At 53.0% G+C, this 17,494-nt stretch overlaps 1 long non-coding RNA gene across 2 annotated transcripts; it reads right to left on the bottom strand.

Annotated features, from left to right (window-relative positions):
• Positions 1-14,373: 14,373 nt before the first annotated feature.
• On the bottom strand, positions 14,374-17,374 carry LOC113994672. 2 transcript variants are annotated; one of them, XR_003543177.2, is made up of 3 exons: positions 17,309-17,374; positions 14,747-14,875; positions 14,374-14,675 (listed from the first exon to the last, which is right to left on the bottom strand). It is a non-coding gene; the product is annotated as an uncharacterized LOC113994672 (long non-coding RNA). The 2 variants fall into 2 exon arrangements; XR_003543178.2 differs by lacking the exon at positions 17,309-17,374 and adding an exon at positions 15,836-16,024.
• Positions 17,375-17,494: the final 120 nt, after the last annotated feature.

Below are 17,494 nucleotides of genomic sequence, written 5' to 3'. Positions count from 1 at the left end.
AAACTAAATAAACAGCTACACAATGTGCAATTCCCAGAGCTCATCCCGGGCACCTGGACAATTCACACCAGGTGATGCCACCAGGAAAGACACCAGGATTAATGGCCATACCAGCTCTGCAAGGGCTCCGTGCCACGAGCACGTGTGGAATTTCCCTGGAGAATGAGACATCTCAGCCTTTCCTCAAGCTCATTGGTCTGTTTGTCACCAAAATCTCCACACTACAAGCTGGAAGTTTGGGGCTGAGTCATTCCTAAAATCTCCTGAACCAGTGTCTACTTATCTGCCTGTGGAAGAATCTCTGGAGGGAAAAGTTTGGTTTATGAACCCTCATTTTCCCCGATGCTCAGCACTTCCAGATGGATCCCGAGCTGCAATTCCAGGTGATATGATATAATGTTCCTAAAGCTGGAGAGGCTTCAATAAATAGCCAGCTCCTGGCTCAGCAGTGGCAGGGGAAGTTTCATTCATAATAAAGATGTAGAGCAACCATAACCCCCGTGTGAGAGCTGAGCAGGGCACTCTTAACGAGAGGTTATTGATTGCAGCACACCAGCACTGACCTTGCCTGGGAGACAGAGAGGGGGTTTGCTGTAATAAAGGGAAAAAAGAATAAAAAAACAACCCATAGGCTGCTCTCTGAGAACAGTTTTCTCAAGGAAAATAAGAAGCTGCAAGGTGATGAGACACTGGCCCAGGTTGCCCAGAGAAGCTGGGGCTGCCCCTGGATCCCTGGAAGTGTCCAAGGCCAGGTTGGACGGGGCTTGGAGCAAGCTGGGCTAGTGGAAGTTGTCCCTGCCCATGGCAGGGGGTGGAATGGGATGATCCCTAATGTCCCTTCCAACCAACCCATTCCATGATTCCATGATTGGATATTTTACAGTGCTACTTTTAATTCCTGTTAAGGAGCAAGTTCTCTATGTAACCAAATCCAGCTCTGCTGCTTTGGGGGTGAATTTTGCTGTAAGTCCTTTCCCCGATTTTCAGGGAATTCTCAGAACTTGAAGGCTGATCCCAAAGGTGGGATTTTCCGTCTTTTTTTTTTCCGAGCAACATTTCAGTTTCGTTTACAATCACTGCAGGTACCAAAGGAAAGGGAAGAACACACAAAATTAGTTGAGTACACAAAGGTTTGTAGGTCATTAAACACAGTAATAGGGATTGAAGGGACCTTAAGGATCATCCCATCCCACCCCCTGCCATGGGCAGAGACACCTTTCACCAGCCCAGGTTGCTCCAAGCCCTGTCCAGCCTGGCCTTGGACACTTCCAGGGATCCAGGGGCAGCCACAGCTTCTCTGCCCAACCTGGGCCAGGGCCTCCCCACCCTCCCAGCCAGGAATTCCTTCCCAGTATCCCATCTCTCCCTGCCCTCTGGCAGTGGGAAGCCATTCCCTGTGTCCTGTCCCTCCAGGCCCTTGTCCAAAGCCCCTCTCCAGCTCTCCTGGAGCCCCCTTAGGCACTGGTAGGGGCTTCAAGGTCTCCCAGGAGCCTTCTCTTCTCCAGGTGAACCCCCCTCCAGGTAAATTGAGTTTAAAACAAGGTGCAAAGGCTGGGATGGAGAATCCCCAGGGAGCACTGGGATGTGAAGAGGAACACCTGGAGCTGGAGGACACCCCACTTCCAGACTGGGGTGGTGACCCTCGGGGTCATCCATGGAATCTCCATGTTCCTGCTCATCTGCCTGTGATCAAACACAACCCGAGTGTTGTTTTCTGGTGGGATTCAGCCCGGCCGGGAGCTCGTCCATGATTTATTGGCAGGAAGGCAAGCAGACAAAACACAACTTCGGAATTCCCAGCAAGGCAAGGGATTGCAAATGCTAATGAAACTGAGATAATGGAGCAGAAAATAGCAGGAGGGAAGGAGTCAATATTTAATAAAGCTGCTGTGTGAGCGCCGAGCGGCGCGGTGAGATGGAGACCGAGCCTGGAGGAGATGCAATAACTGCCAGGAGATCCTTCTCTCCGCTTTTCCCGGCGATGGAGGGGCTGTAGCTCAGCCCTCAGCTGGCTCCTGGCTCCAAAGGCCACCCGTGGGACAATGCCAGCCATTGTCCCCGGGCAGGAGGACAGCTCCCTGTGCTTCCACGCAGGCTCCGCACACAAGCGCCGCACAAGTTCCCATTGTTTTCCCACCAAAGGCTCCTGACAAAGAGCTCCCGAGGATGCTTGGGCAAGAGGAATAAAACTAATTCAATTTTTTCAGCTGATAGAAGCTGTTTAGAGGCTTTAAATGGGTTTCAGAACTCCTGAGAAAAAAATATGGATTTCAATTTACGGGACTGATTAATAACATTTGTCTCCCAGCAAGGTGGGGGGGGAGGGGGGAGAATTTGCCAGAACAAGAGTTGTGCAGCCACTGGAAACACCTTTTCCAGACCTTTAAATCACGTTTTCCAGTGTCACCAGCTCCCCTCAATGATGTCTCACTGCAGCCAAAGCTCCCAGCAGTACTGAGCTCTCCTTGCCCCCTCTTCCCGTGTAGCCAGTGCCCCCGGGATGCTCCATGGACACAGGGTGGGTGGCACTGTGGCCTCTCCTGGCTGTTGTTTTAAATTTAGGGACTCCTCAGCATCTGCCAAGTGAAAGAGTTGCCGCTATCCATGTCTGCATCCCTGGCAGCTGGGGATGTGTGGAGTGGGAGCACTTCTGGCAATGCTCCCACTGCTCACTGAGCAGGCACATGGGGAGATGGGGTGGGAGGTGCTGAGTGTGAGGACCTGCTGGTCCCACAGGGTGTGCAGGGTCACTAGGGGGTACCTGGTGTCACAGGCTGATGTTCTCCAAGGTTTGGGACAGTTTGGGACTGTCCTCACCCCCCAGGGCCTGTTGTGGTGGGTCCTGGGTTGAGGGTCACCAGTCCCAGCTGACAGATTTTCAGGGGAGCAAAAGCTTTTCCATGGGAGCACAGGGACATCAGTCTGGAGTTCCTCAGCTTCCCAGGGAGCCTGCTGGGAGCTGGACACTGGGACAAGTCACTGCTTTGCTCCTGAGCTGTGCCAGGCTGGGACAGGCAGACTGGGATGGGGACAGGTCCCTTCCCTCTGGGTCCCACCATCATGGAATCCCAGAATGGTTTGGGTGGGAAGGGACCTTGAAGCTCACCCAGTCCCAACCTCTGCTATGAGCAGGGACACCTTCATCTATCCCAGATTGCTCCAAGCCCTGTCCAACCTGGCCTTGGACACTTTCAGGGATCCAAGGGCAGCCACAGCTTCTCTGGGCAAGCTCTGCCGGGGCCTCCCCAGCCTCCCAGCCAAGAACTCCTTCCCAATATCCCACCTAACCCTACTCTCTGTCAGTTTGAAGCCATTCCCCCTTGTCCTGTCCCTCCATCCCTTGTCCAAAGTCCCTCTCCATCTTCCCTGCAGGCTCCCTTCAGGCACTGCAAGGCCACAACAGGTCACCCCGGAGCCTTCCCTTCTCCAGGGGATCACCAGGCTCTGTTCCGCTGCTAAATTCAGCAAAAGGCCAGCAGTGCAGCTTTTCCCATAAAACAGAGATTTCCCCTTCCCAAACGACTCCAAACATCTCCACTCCTGTTACACGACAAGGAGAACAGAAGTTCACCCTGAATTATTTACTGCTCGTGGCGCTGGGGACCGACGGAGACCGGCTGAACCCAGACAGGAGGGGATGATGGATGCAGGGAGCGTGAAGAAGGCCTGCTGCATCTTTAATAGCTTCCTTGAGCAGCCAGCTGGGAGGGGTTGGAGATTCCGGTGGGTGAAACTTCCGAAGCTCCCGTCTCTTTCTGCCCCGCGGCACAAGGTCACGGTGGTGTGTGTGGTGGCACTGCCCGGGAAAGGCACGGCCCAGACCCTCCAAAATGCTGCAGGTGTTGGTTCGAGGAGGTTCATGGGCAGCTGCAGGGCATCCCATACCTTAGGGCACTTCTGGGGTGCAGGTGAACCTGGTGAGCTCCGAAAGGTGCGGGATGGAGCAGTGGGATGGAGTGGTGGGATAGAGCAGTGGGGATGGAGCAGTGGGATAGAGCAGTGGGGATGGAGCAGTGGGATGGAACAGTGGGGATGGAGCAGAGCTGATAGAGCAGAGCTGATGGAGCAGAGCTGATGGAGCAGTCCCATACCAGCTCACACCCAATTTGTTTCAGAATAAAGCAGGGAACAACCACTTTGGTGCCCAGTACAAGCTCTCCTTCACTTCCCAGCACCTCCTGCACAGCCAGAAGGGTTGTACCTCGTCCTTCACCGGGATCTGGGACCCCCAACATGAGAAAAATATTGACCTGCTGGAGAGAGTCCAGAGGAGGCCACGGAGGATCTCCCAGGGCTGGAGCCCCTCTGCTCTGGAGCCAGGCTGGGAGAGCTGGGGGGGTTCACCTGGACAAGAGAAGGCTCCGGGGAGAGCTGAGAGCCCCTTCCAGGGCCTAAAGGGGCTCCAGGAGAGCTGGAGAGGGACTGGGGACAAGGGATGGAGGGACAGGACACAGGGAATGGCTTCCCGCTGCCAGAGGGCAGGGTGAGATGGGATAGTGGGAAGGAATTCCTGGCTGGGAGGGTGGGGAGGCCCTGGCCCAGGTTGCCCAGAGAAGCTGTGGCTGCCCCTGGATCCCTGGAAGTGTCCAAGGCCAGGTTGGACGGGGCTTGGAGCAACCTGGGCTGGTGGAAGGTGTCCCTGCCCATGGCAGGGGGTGGGATGAGATGGGATTTAAGGTCCCTTCCCACCCAACCCATTCCAGGACTCCCTGCCTGCCTGTACCTTCCCCTAACAAGCAGAGGAACTCACAGCACCACCCTGCGACACAGAGCTCAGCTTTCCCAGTTGCTGGTGACATAATTAAAGCCCATTTCCCAGAAAACAGCACAGGGTGACAAACTGAGCCTCCTCCTTTCATGGCCCAAAACCCAGCCCAGCCTAAACCAAGAGTGTGTGTGTGTCTGTGCCTGGGGTGTGCTTTGAGCCACGTGCCCACTTTAGACCTGCCATCCTTTTAATGCTTCAAAGGAAACAGAGCTGCTGCTGGAGAAAATATTTACAGATGATTTACAGAGGGATGGCAGCCCCTGCATCCTTTGGGCCGGAGCCTGCACGCTTGCTTTGCAAATCCTATCAGCCAGCCACAAAACCAGGCCAAGCCCGTAATTATTGTTTGGGATGCGAGACAGGAATTGAGTGTGACCAGTGGCCATGCAAAGTGCTAAGATGTGCTCTCAGGGAAAATGCTTATTCAGAAGGATTTGCAGCAGTGTCCTGGAATGGACTGCCTGGCGTTTTCTGGGAGCCCTTTCACAGAGCCCTTCCCCATCCACGGAGCCCTTCCCCATCCACAGAGCCCTTTCCCATCCACGGAGCCCTTCCCCATCCACAGAGCCCTTCCCCATCCATGGAGCCCTTCCCCATCCACAGAGCCCTTCCCCATCCACAGAGCCCTTCCCCATCCACGGGACCGTCCCGCTCCTGCCGACTCAGCTCCTCTTTGTTTGGCTGCTCCTTGCTGGCTGGGCCAGAGATGCTGCAGCGCAGGGCTGGGTGGGTGACCTCAGCCCCAGAGCCCGATGGATGACTGAACTGCACACAGAGAGCACAATCCATTGTCTCCCCCCTGAAATGCCAGCTTTGTTCCACGTGGAGCCGCGGGCTTATCGCTCTAACCCCTTCCGTGCTGCACCCGCAGTTCAGCCCTGCTCTCCCTGCCTTCAGCCAGACATTTCAATAACAGTGGGGTCACAGAAAGGCTTATTTTGCACCTGGCAAATGGCAATGAACACCACATCCTCCCTGGGCAGAGTGTTCACACTTTGGTGCAAATCCACCCCGAATCGGGTGTTTTCGTCTCTGGTTGTGATTAAATCTGCAGGGGGTGGGCTGGAGAAATATTTTTGGCATGTACAAAATTATCACCTCCACAGTCTCCACGGTCAGTGGGCCTGGTCCCCTCCACAAAACAGCACCTGTGGGCTGGTTTTAAACAGAGCATGACATAGCACAGCCTGGTCCGTGCTGGGATGAGCAGCTCATCCTGGGATGATGAGCAGCTCATCCTGGGATGTCCTTGGCCAGAGCCCAGGGCAGTCACACTGTGCCTGCAGGGCAGGGAGGACCCTCAAGGGTACAAATCCCTCTCAGTGTCCACTTCTTTGTCAGGCATTGAAAAAAGCTGGGCTTTGCTAAGCAGAGCAGGTGGCACTTGTGTCCTCCTTGGGTTGAGATGATTTCCCGTTGGTTGGAAGCTCCTCCAGCTCCGTCACTTGGAGAAACACGTACCTCCTGCAGTCAGGTGCCACTTGTAGGGATGGAGCTGAGGGCTGAATCCCTTTCTGGCTGATCCAGCAGCTTGGGAATGCAATTGTCAGCTTGCTGTTGAATTTTCCAAGTGCTTTAACAGATGGCTCTCACTTACCAGGTACAGAGAGACACAGATAAGGGGAGACACGAGAGCCCCTTCCAGGGCCTAAAGAGGCTCCAGGAGAGCTGGAGAGGGACTTGGGACAAGGGCCTGCAGAGACAGGACATAGGGAATGGCTTCCCACTGCCAGAAGGCAGGGATAGATGGGACCTTGGGAAGATAAAAGGCCTGTGTCTTAGATAAGCCTTTGCTGTGTTGACAAGGACAAGCACAGGATTAAAAGCAAGGAAGATACGAACCCTACAGGAGCAGCACCACAGGGAATGCCAGTCCTGGAGTGGGTTTCCAGGGCACCACTGTCCAGGACAGACATCCCTGTGCCCATCCTGCCTGCTGACCCCTCAGCCCTGCAGTTCAGTCCTTCCCTTCCCGGGATTTACCCCCGAACGGGATGAAAGCAGCAGAGTTTTGTGCATCCCAACCCCGAGGGCCGGGCAGGGACTTTGCCTGTTCTCGCCCACCCGGCTGCTCCCGGCCAGAGCCATCCCTGCCCCCTGGCCATGCCACCCCATCAGGGCCTTGTTTGGGAAAAACAAGTAAATAAACACCCAACCCACAGCAGGATCCACCCCGGCCAACCCCTCTCACCCTCCCTGTGTGAGATGTGGGTTCAGAGGAGTCGATGGTTTTCACGATGTGGGTGTGATTAATGAACTTAATCACAGGATACTTTGATCCATCTCTTGTTTTTAAGGGATAGTCGAAAACAAGAAGAACTGCTACCCTTTGTGCTTTTGTAATTTTGTTAATCGTGGAAACCAGGGAGCCTTTTGCATAGTCAGCACTTGCATGCATTAGAAAATGTATTTGCAAAACACAACAACACTTGCTTTTCTATTCCGGAGCCAGGGAGCATATCCTAGTTGGCAGAGAGCTCAAAGGAAATTTATGGAGACCCAAAAATCTCGCAGGAATTTAATTAAACCTTAATCTTGGTAACACTCATTCATATCTCTGTCCTCTTCGGGCACAGCTGCTGAGCTGTTCATGGCTCTGGGTCTGCTCCATTCGGGTCACTGGTTGCTCATCCTCAAATAGACTGGGAATGACTCTGCTTGAGCAAGTCCCTCTGTCCCCCAAGTCCTTTAGTCCCTTCTCCCACACAAAGAGAACGGGCAGAAAGTGCCTTTTTGTGCCAAAAAGGGCCATTTCGTGGTGCTGTGGAAAGCGCTGCTGAACAGGGAAACCAGTGGCTGGAAAAGAGCCATTTTTAGTTCATTTGTGCTTTGGTGGTGGAGCAGGGGCTGCCTGGGCTGGGTTGGGCACAGAGGGGCCACATCTGCCACCTCTCACATGGCAGAGTCGTTTGTCACAGCCCTGTCAGTGTCACCCCCCAGGGGTGTGTGGCACGTGCTCTGCTGGTCCCCAAAATGCAGATCCATCACTTCCCCTTGGCCTCACCTTTGCCTCCCAACTGCAGCATTGCTTTCAAATAGGAAAAAAAAACCCAAAACCTTTAGCATCCCCCATGACAATTCCAATCCCTGCTGTCCCTGCCCCATGTCCCAGATCCCTCCAGCCCAGGGTTTCACCCCTTGAGAGAAGGAAAAACATTTGGGTGACTCCAACCCCCAGCAATGCCCTCAGAAAGCAGACAGAACATTATGTAAAGGGAGGAAATTTAGACTGAGTTTCAAGCTGAAACTTTTCTAATTAGCAAACTCTTCGCCCGGGAATGATTTCCATTGGTGAGGACATGATTCCTCATTGCTTGGGGGATTTCAAACCAGACTGCTCTCTGCTCCAAAAAAGTGCTACAAGCAACAGTTCTGTGCTTATAATGAGCTGGAAATACTGGCACGTCTCCATCTCCTTCACATATTTTCCCTTGTATCTTCAGAGGTTAAAATAAATTATTCTGAGATGGAACAGATGTAGAGTGTAGCCAGTGATGACATTGCTCCAGCTTTTTCGACCGAGTTTTCTCTCCTCGTGGAAACTGGGAGGGCCATGGCACTGTTGTCCTCCTGGGCTTTGGGAGAGAGAGCTCTGTCCTGTCCTGAACACACCCAGCCCCACGCTGGAACAAGGGAACCTCCACTGCCTGAACTGCCAGTCACTCAAATCATTAGCACTGGTGTTAACGAAGCTGCTGGAAAACCCCTCTGGAGAGGTGGAGTCCTTCCAGCAGATTGGGGATCCATAATCTGGTATCACAGGGATTAAAGGAATACAGTTGACAGACCCAGGGCTGTGTCCCAGGAGTTAATCAGAGTGGGAAGCAGGAGGGATGGAGCTCTGCAATCCACTGGGGCGTTTTCTCATGGATTCAGGGGCCACGTCCCAACACCAGCGTGGTTTGGTGAGCCAGGTCCTGCCCACAGAGTAACCCTGGAGCGGCTCATCCGCAGCCCACAGCGGGACTGGGGAGCAGTGGGGTGCAAAGGGAACAGGACTTGTGGTGCTTCAACCACAGAGGTATCCTACAGGGGACAAGATGCTGCTCATTTTTGGGTAGTTCCATCTTGGATCCCGCTGGATCCACCACGGGCCCCTCCGCCCCTCTCCAGCCAAACTGGCCAAACCCACTCTGTGTCCCAAGAGAAATGTCACACCAGCCTATTCCTAGAAGAGCAAGGAAATAACACCTTAAACATGAAAACTGACGGAACACAGGATTTCACCTCCCATGCTCAGCTACTCCTTCCAGGCATTTGTTACCCAGAGTGGCTGTGGCTGCCCCTGCATCCCTGGAAGTGTCCAAGGCCAGGCTGGACGAGGCTTGGAGCAACCTGGGCTGGTGGAAGGTGTCCCTGCCCATGGCAGGGGGTGGAATTGATGGTCTTTAAGGTCCCTCCCAACCCAAACCAGTCTGGGATTCCGTGAGTTTTCCAGGAGCAGTTTGGGTTTCCACAGGAATCCCAGCCGGGGAGGTGCGAGCGCAGGTATTCAAATGACCCATCCGGTGTTTGATGGGGAAATGCAGCGACTCAGAAGTGGTTAAACAGGAATGATCCCACAATCCCAACATGTCTAGATCAGGCTTTTACACATCCACGTGTTTCTCTGGTGAAGAGGGCACAGGGAAACCTTCTCCCCCTCTCCCCGGGCCGGCTTCATCAGCGGTGGGACGGCAGCAGGGAAAGCTCCGGCATGACTATTCTACACACGTTTATCCTGGCTGTGGAATCCAGCTTGGATTTATTTGGAACCAAAGGTAAAGCAGAAGATGGACTGCACGACTGCATTCTCTGGGAATTGCTCACTGGCTGGAGATGGGCTGAGGGAGAACGGAGGACGGCTCAGGAAACAGAAAATTAGGTCTATTGTAAGAAAATATTTGTGATTTATGGAATTATAACAGAATTGCTCAGGGTTTAATGTTACAGAACGCAGTGAAATGTTTTTAAGAATCAGTTTACTAGTCCTGGTACCTGGAGGAGGTCTCAGAGCAGGAGGATGTGGTTTGGTGGTTTGGTGACAGCCAGGAGAGGTGACACTCCTCCCTGGTTTGTCCTTGATTGGAATTCCAGTGGCATTTCACAATTTAAGCTGTAGCCCAACAAATGGTTTGGGGGAGGAAAATGTTATGATTCTTTCCCTCTTTCTCTACGTTAATAATGAAAAATAATCAGCTCGTTCTGAGGTCAGACACGGGGGTTTTGGATACAGTGACCCCACGGATGCTCCACTCCAGAAAGGTGCAAACCCAGCAGCATCCCAGCTCTCCTTTTTAAGCCAACATTGTGGCTGCTCATGGGGAACTTCAAAGCTGTGCCCTTTTTTGATGACATAAACAAAACAGGCAGCAGCAGCCTTCCCATTATTTAAACAAGTCCTCAAATCCCTTGGCTCTCTTCCTGTTGCTTTTTCTTTTTGTTTTTTTTTGCTGTTTTTAACAAATGCCAGAAGCCTTTTCTGTAGCAAAACGAAAACCGCCGGTGGCCAAACCACCAGATTTGTGCTTTTGGGCCGCGGCCTAATGGGGTGTCAGGGCTGGCTGCAGCTCAGGGGGGTGGCAGATGGTTGTCCACGCTGTTTATTTGGCATCCTGTGGCTGCAGCATCCGTGTCTCTGCCTCGGCCGTGGCCGTGGGTGGCCGGGGCCGTGCTGCCGGCTCCTCGCTCCACACGGAGCATCCAACGCCAAGGACTGGACAGGGAACGTGACAGTGGCTCTTATCAGGGTTCATTCATTAGATTGAGCTCTAATTGTGTTGCCTTCTGTTCAGATATTAAGCAGCACAACCTCCACGGCTTGGAGAGCAGCTTGTTCCCGGGAGGGAGCTCTGCTGCCACCAGGAGCACCGTGGATTACGTGGAGACTTCCCAGCCTTTGGCCCTGGTGAGGAGCATCCATGGGCAGGTGCCTCCTCATAGGGGTGTTGGAATCCTGCTCAGTGAACAAGTTTTCCTGGAAGGAGCCTCTGAAGTGCTCCACAAGAGATTTGCTCCGCTCGGGGCTGGGGGAGCTCCTGCCTTTGGAAAACTCAGAGAGCACCAGCCCAGGGTGGGGATATGAATCCTTGAAGGAATCAGGGGGCTGAGGTTGAGCATTTCCCAGGATGGGAAAGCTCAGGGCAGGGACATGAATCCTTGGAGGAATTAGGGGGCTGAGGTTGAGCATTTCCCAGGATGGGGGAGCTCAGGGTGGCTGGGAGAGCAGCTTGTGGCCACCAAGCCATGGATGGCTCCAGCCCAGGCACCCACTGCTGGCCCTGGCTCTGGAATCCCAGACTGGTTTGGGTTGGAAGGGACATTAAAGCCCATCCAGTGCCACCCCCTGCCATGGGCAGGGACACCTTCCACCAGCCCAGGTTGCTCCAAGCCCCGTCCAACCTGGCCTTGGACACTTCCAGGGATCCAGGGGCAGCCACAGCTTCTCTGGGCAGGCTCTGTCAGTGCACAAAAATTAATTATTATCAATGAATTATTGATCATCCCACTCTGTTTGCAAAGTGGCCCATGACTAAGTCCTAAACCTCTGTCTCTCAGGCTGCCAGTTCCTGCTTTCCCACTGCAGGCCCACAAGCAGGAGGAGCCCCAGGATCCCAGCTCAGCTGCACAATTGTTGGGATAATGTTCCAGTGAATGGCTCCACAACAAACACGTTTGCTGCAGTTTGTGTGAAATAAAGGAACAAAGTCACCCCGAGCTGAATTGATTCCCACATTTCAGCCCAGATTTCCAGGAAGCTTTGTCCTAACGCTGCACAAAGAGAGAGAAACAAAAGGAGGAGGAGGGCAGCGAAAAAAACAAATGAGTTTCCAATTTTAGAATGCAGAAAATATCTTTTAAAATGGTTTTTTTTCCGATTCATGATTGAAATGGTTTGCAGAAATGGAGGAGGGAATTCTGCAGTTGGAGCTCCCCGGACGGATCCCACTTGTGTGATCTTGCCCTGCTTGGTGTCTCCTCGCATTTAAAATGATGTGTTTATGAGGCTGGAAACACTTTGGCAACTTAGTATTTTGCCCTCGTAAATGTTTTCTCTCAGATCTCGGGGTAGTTTATAAACATGACTGAAGCCACAAAGCACCGGGGCAGGGCCTCCCCGATCCTACTGGTCCGACAGGTGTGGGAGCAGGAATGGGGCCTGCCCAGCTTTGCTTGGGAGAGAGGGCAGTTCCTGGGGATTTGGGGAATTTCCTTGAACTCACACCGTGGCAGGTTTGGAATATGTAAAAAAAAAAAGAAAAAAAAAAAAGGGCAGGACAAGGAAACTGGAGGAAACATTTGCATAAAGGTGTTGTTAAAATGGGAAACTCAGGGAAAATGTGGCTTTAATGGCAAATTGTACTGACACAGGATCACGGATCCTAGGGCAGGAGAATCCTGGCATTGCTCATCCTGGGAGAGGGACAGCCTGGCATTGCTGATCCTGGGACAGGGGAATCCTGGCATCCCATCTGGATACCACAACAGTCCTCTGTCCTTACACTCGAAGGACAACAGGATCCTGCTGTGAGTGGGCCACAGTCCTGGGAGCCAAGGATATTTCTTCTCCTCATCCCTTCCAAAAGCTCCATTAACCCCTTTGGAAGTGGATTCCAGAACTCTCCAGAACACCCCCCAAAACACAAGATGCCAGAGGGGATGGGGAGCAGGACAGAGGCTCCCCTGGCATCCTGCTGGGGATGAGGTCAGGACTACCCTGGTCCTTGCCAATGCCATGGGATGGGAGAAGGCATGGAGGTGTATCCCAGGAGCAGCTCTTCCCTTTGAGCCTTCCTCTCCCGAGATTCCTCTGGATCCACCCCCAAGCCTTGCAGCCCAGCTGTGGATCTTCATATGACTCCACTTTTAGACACCAGAGGTGCTGGGATTGGGGTGAGGACCATGCAAGTCCTTATTTGAGTATCTCCCCCTTTAACTATCAGGAAATTAAATTTTAATTGGCAGGAAAAATCTGCTTTTTGACGCCATTTAGGCGAGGATTCAATCCATGGATTCCTTTCACTCCCCACTCCATGCAGTCCTGACACTTTAACCTGTTTGCTCCTCACCTGTGGGGGGGTTAATTCTGACACATCTCACGACCTCCCTGGTCTCTTCCCGGCACGGTTCTGGTTTGATTTAGCCCGGGTTTGGTCTGTTTTCCTGGGAGAAGCCTGGCAGCACAGACTGGACACCCTGTAACTGGGAATCAGCTGATGCTGAGCTTCATTCTCTGCCCCCACCAGTGTCTGGGCTGTGCTGCCCTGTCCTCTCCCCTCCCTGCTCACCCTGCACGTGGTTGGGCGCCTCCGAGGCTAATTAAAAAAGCACATTTGCATATTCTAGACCGTGCGTTAATTATGTGCTTCAAGGCTCTGCATGTCTGGATGCTCGGTTGGGATGAGTATCCCGAAAGAACGCGGGGTGCCGTCACAGCTCTGAAAAGCGGGAGCCGCTCTCCAGGGAGAAGGAGGGATTTGGGGATATATTTGGAGGTGGATAAAGGCAGCGGTGCCCCAGAGGCACAGACAGATCCAAATCTGTCCCAGAGAGAATCGCTTACACGCTGTCTGGGCGCGATAACGAGATGCAAAGCACCGTCCCGGCACTTTCCATTCAGGGATAAACTCTCCCGCTGAAAGGACATTGAACTCCGGGGCTCAGGAGAGGAAACATCTGATCCCGAATTTGGCCTGTGCTGTGCGACAATCGGGATTGCCCGGCAGCCACATTCCGGCCCGGCGGGCGGGCACCCAGACAGGGCACGGGGCCAGGCGGTGCCGGGGGGGGACAGTCGGTGGGAAAACAACAGTTCGGGATCCGCTGCCATGCGGGATGGGCACCCGACCGCCCCACACGGCCCAGCGCTGAACAAAACCCCTCCTCTGAGGCAAAGGGACTGGGGATGGGAGCACCTACCCCGCGTGCCAGCAGCTTGGAAGAGCATCTCCCGAGATTTGGGGATGGAGAGCTCAGGCGGCGCCAGAGATTAAAGTGTCAGAGGGCAGGGATGGATGGGATATCGGGAAAGAATTCCTGGCTGGGAGGGTGGGGAGGCCTTGGCACAGGTTGCCCAGAGAAGCTGTGGCTGCCCCTGGATCCCTGGGAGTGTCCAAGGCCAGGTTGGAGCAACCTGGGATAGAGGAAGGTGTCCCTGCCCGTGGCAGGGCATGGGACAGGATGATCCCTGATGTCCCTTCCAACCCAAACCACTCTGTGATTCCATAACTCTTTGTAGAGTTCCCTGCTGGAAACAGGGACTCGAGAGCCACGGCTCAAGGAGCTGCAGCATTCCCAGAAAAAAGCCAGGGCCAAGCATGGAAACATTGGATCCTCTGGCTGCTCCAGAAGGAGCTCTCCATCCTGTTGGCACAACCCTGCCCTGGCTGAGGCCAGTTTTTGGAAGGGCACAACAAGACCCCAGGGCAACATCATCCATGGACCAGGTCTTTTACCATTGGAATCGTCTCCCTGCATTCAGGGACTGCTGGATGCAGACACTGGGTGGGAGCTGTGCATGAAAGTGGGGAAAATGTGGGATTCATCTCCCCTGTGGCAGCTGGTGTGAGGAAGAGGAGTCCCACCGTGTAACAAGAAAATAAAGTGTGATTAGAAAAAGAAATGCATTCCAGTTAAAACAAATGTATTCCAAAGGTGCTACAACGGCCACGCTTGGAAAAGTGTCAGAGACGTTTTTATGAGGGAACTCGGGCGCCTGAGCTGAGCAACAAAAGCCAAATAATGAACAATAATGAATGAAAGCCTTTAACCAGCCAGGGGATGTTCCATGTAAGTGGCATCAGACCATGTGTACAGTGAAATCAGGTATTAAAAACACCCCAGTGTTTCCATACTTGGCTCAGGCAGCGTCGTTTTCCAGGCAGGAATATCGTGACGGATACAAAGCGTGTCCAGCTGCTGAGCAGAGCTGTAAAAACACAGAACTTTTAACACTTTAAAGAGTGGTTTTCTCACCCAGGCATGTGTCTGGAGCCTCACCTGGAGTTCCAAGAGTTCCAGCACATCCCAAGAGCTCCTCGCTCACATCTTGGAATGCTTTACATGGAATTACTGCCAGCGTTTCTCTGTTCCATCGGTTTTCTGTCGGCGTGACTCCCACACAGAGCACTGAGGAGAGAGACCAGAAAGAGGAAACAGATATTTCAATAAACCACAAAGTAAACGAGGGGGCAGCTGGAGAAATCCAGAGGATCCAGCCAGCCTCAAAACAAAGCTGGAAGCTGGAGCAAGCGGCTTCTGTGCACCGGGAAAAAGCTTCCTGGGAGCTCCCCCAGGGCTCCCAAAACACTCTGGGGAATACAAGTTGTCCTTTAAAACATCTGTTGCCAAAGTAAAAGGCTGGAGATTAAATATTATGACAACTGGGAAAGCCGAGTTGGCCCCTGGATGTGGGACAGGGAGGTGAGGAGGGGGAAGCACCGACTTCCCATGGACCCCACAGATCCATAGGGATACGGACACCAAATCTGCAGGTGGCTGTTCCTGGTGATGGCAGAACAGCTGGGATGTGGGGGCACAGCCTGCTCAGGGATAAACAGATTCCCAGATCCGGAGTCTGGAAAAACAGGTTTGGAAATAACTGATTTTTTAAGAGCGTTTTTCCGTCCTCCTCTCAAGTGCTTCCTGCTTTTCCTTAATGAATGGTTTGCTCCTGGATAACTGTCAGTGCCCCGAGATTTTCCTCTTCCCAGGTCTTATTATTACCGGGGATTTTAGAATTTGCTGTGGGATCTTCCCACTGGGAATCGTCCTGTGGCTTTGGCTGTGGTGTCACCCGGAGCAGAAGTTGTGGAGATGCTTCTGGACTGGAAATTCTACTGCTTGAACCTGGGAAGCTCAGACCCAGTGGACGATCCTTCCCAGTCTTTCATTCCCAGGAGGAACAGCAGGTCCTGGATGCGTTATCCCACCACGACCAGGCAAAAAACAGAGCAAAAGTCCATGAAAATGTGATTGAAGGTGACAAAACCAATGGATATGGAAGAGCCATCCATTCATTTCCATGTGCAGCTGCTGCGATTGTTGCACCACGTGGGATCCATGGAGTCAATAAAGGACAAAACTCACCATCTGGAATGACACGGGATCCATTACAATTCCCTCCTTCAGCCAGACAACATCAGTGTTCGGTGCTTTTCTGCACAAATGGCTTCATCCTCGCTTTTTTTTTAGGCAATTAAACAAATTAGTGCCATTCTCGGCGCGATTCATTAAGCGAAATTAGAAGTTTCGATGTAATTAGGGAATTACAGCTGGAAAGACGCTCCATTTTGCCTTAAAAACCTGACCGAGTTCATTCCCAGCAGTTAGTTCGGGATGGACGAGGATGGCCGGGAATGTGGTGCAACGGCGACACCTGCAGACAGTCTAAATCCATGGAAAACGGGAATTAAAGGGAACAGCCGGGCAAGAGAGCCACTAACTGGATCTCCACCATCTCCCCAGCAATTTGGGCTTGATGAACTTAAAGGTCTCTTATAACACAACTTCCGACTCAAAAAGCACATTTGATAACCCCCCCCAAAATAAACGTTTTGATGTAAAAATCACTCGAAAAATACGAACTCTGCTAAATTTTCGGAGCAACATTGGTGTGTTCTTCAAATAAAATTTTCGTTTCTAATACGTAAACTAAAATTCCTCGCAAAATATAGTAAATTTTTTTTTTCACGTGTTTAGGTGAAACTTCAGTATCTTTAAGTGTTATACTTTCACATCTATTTCAATACTTTCGTATTGCAGAGGAAAGGAATGTAGCCTCTTAAATTTGAGGTGAGTGGGCAGGAAAACATCACTGAATCACAGAGGAAGCTTTCAGGAATCTTGGAATGGTTTGGAAGGGACATTAAAGATCATCTAATTCCAGTTACTCCCACATTCCTGCCCTTTTCACAGAACCAGCCCCTTTGCTGCTGCTCTGCCTCACTTTTCAGGAGTTCTCAGGGAAGAACTCAGGCTGTGACTAATGTGGTGACTCGGCAGGATGGTGACTCAGGATCACGATGACTCCCAGAGGGATGATGGTGCAAATTCCAGAGGAATGGTGCTGGGCACAAATTCCTGACTCGCCCCTGCTCTGAGCTCATGTGGAGGCTCATCATTCCCGGGAAGAAAGAGGGACACCAGGATTGGGGCCCCTGGGTCCTTGCCAGGCCCTGGTGATGCCACAGCGGGGACGGGGACAGGGGGCCCTCAGGTGTGCCCAGGAAGGGGCTTTTTGGGGGCTGTCCCCTCCTTCGTTCCCCCAAGATGGGCCACATCCCCCTCAGCCACGCACCCCAAAAAGCTGGGCCCTCGCTGAGACACCTCCCCTTCCCAGAGCCACATCCCCACAGGGAAACACCACCACCACGGACCCACCTGCCACCATCGCCTCGGCCACAGCCCCACCTCCTCAGCCATGACCCACCTCCATCTCCTCACCCACAGCCCCCCATCTCACCATCTCCGACCATAACACCCCTCGGCCCCTCAGCCCCATCTCCCCAGCCATTACCCACCTCCATTTCCTCACCCACAGCCCCCCCATCATCTCCTCACCCACAGCCTCCCCTCAGCCGCACTCTCCCCGCCGGGAACCACTTCCCCGCCCTCCTCCCTCCCCACGCGCACTGACACGACACAGTTTGTGCCCTCAGACAACTTTTATTTCGGTTTTGGCCCCGCGGAGGAGGGAAACCGCCAAGCGACAGTGCCCGGCGAAGAAACGGCGAAGGCGAAACCCGC

Source organism: Pipra filicauda, unplaced genomic scaffold (assembly GCF_003945595.2).
Source record: "Pipra filicauda isolate LSUMZ 115617 unplaced genomic scaffold, ASM394559v2 scaffold196_size3971931_pilon, whole genome shotgun sequence".
Classification (NCBI taxonomy): Eukaryota; Metazoa; Chordata; class Aves; order Passeriformes; family Pipridae; genus Pipra; species Pipra filicauda.
This window is presented reverse-complemented; position numbering and strand designations above follow the sequence as displayed.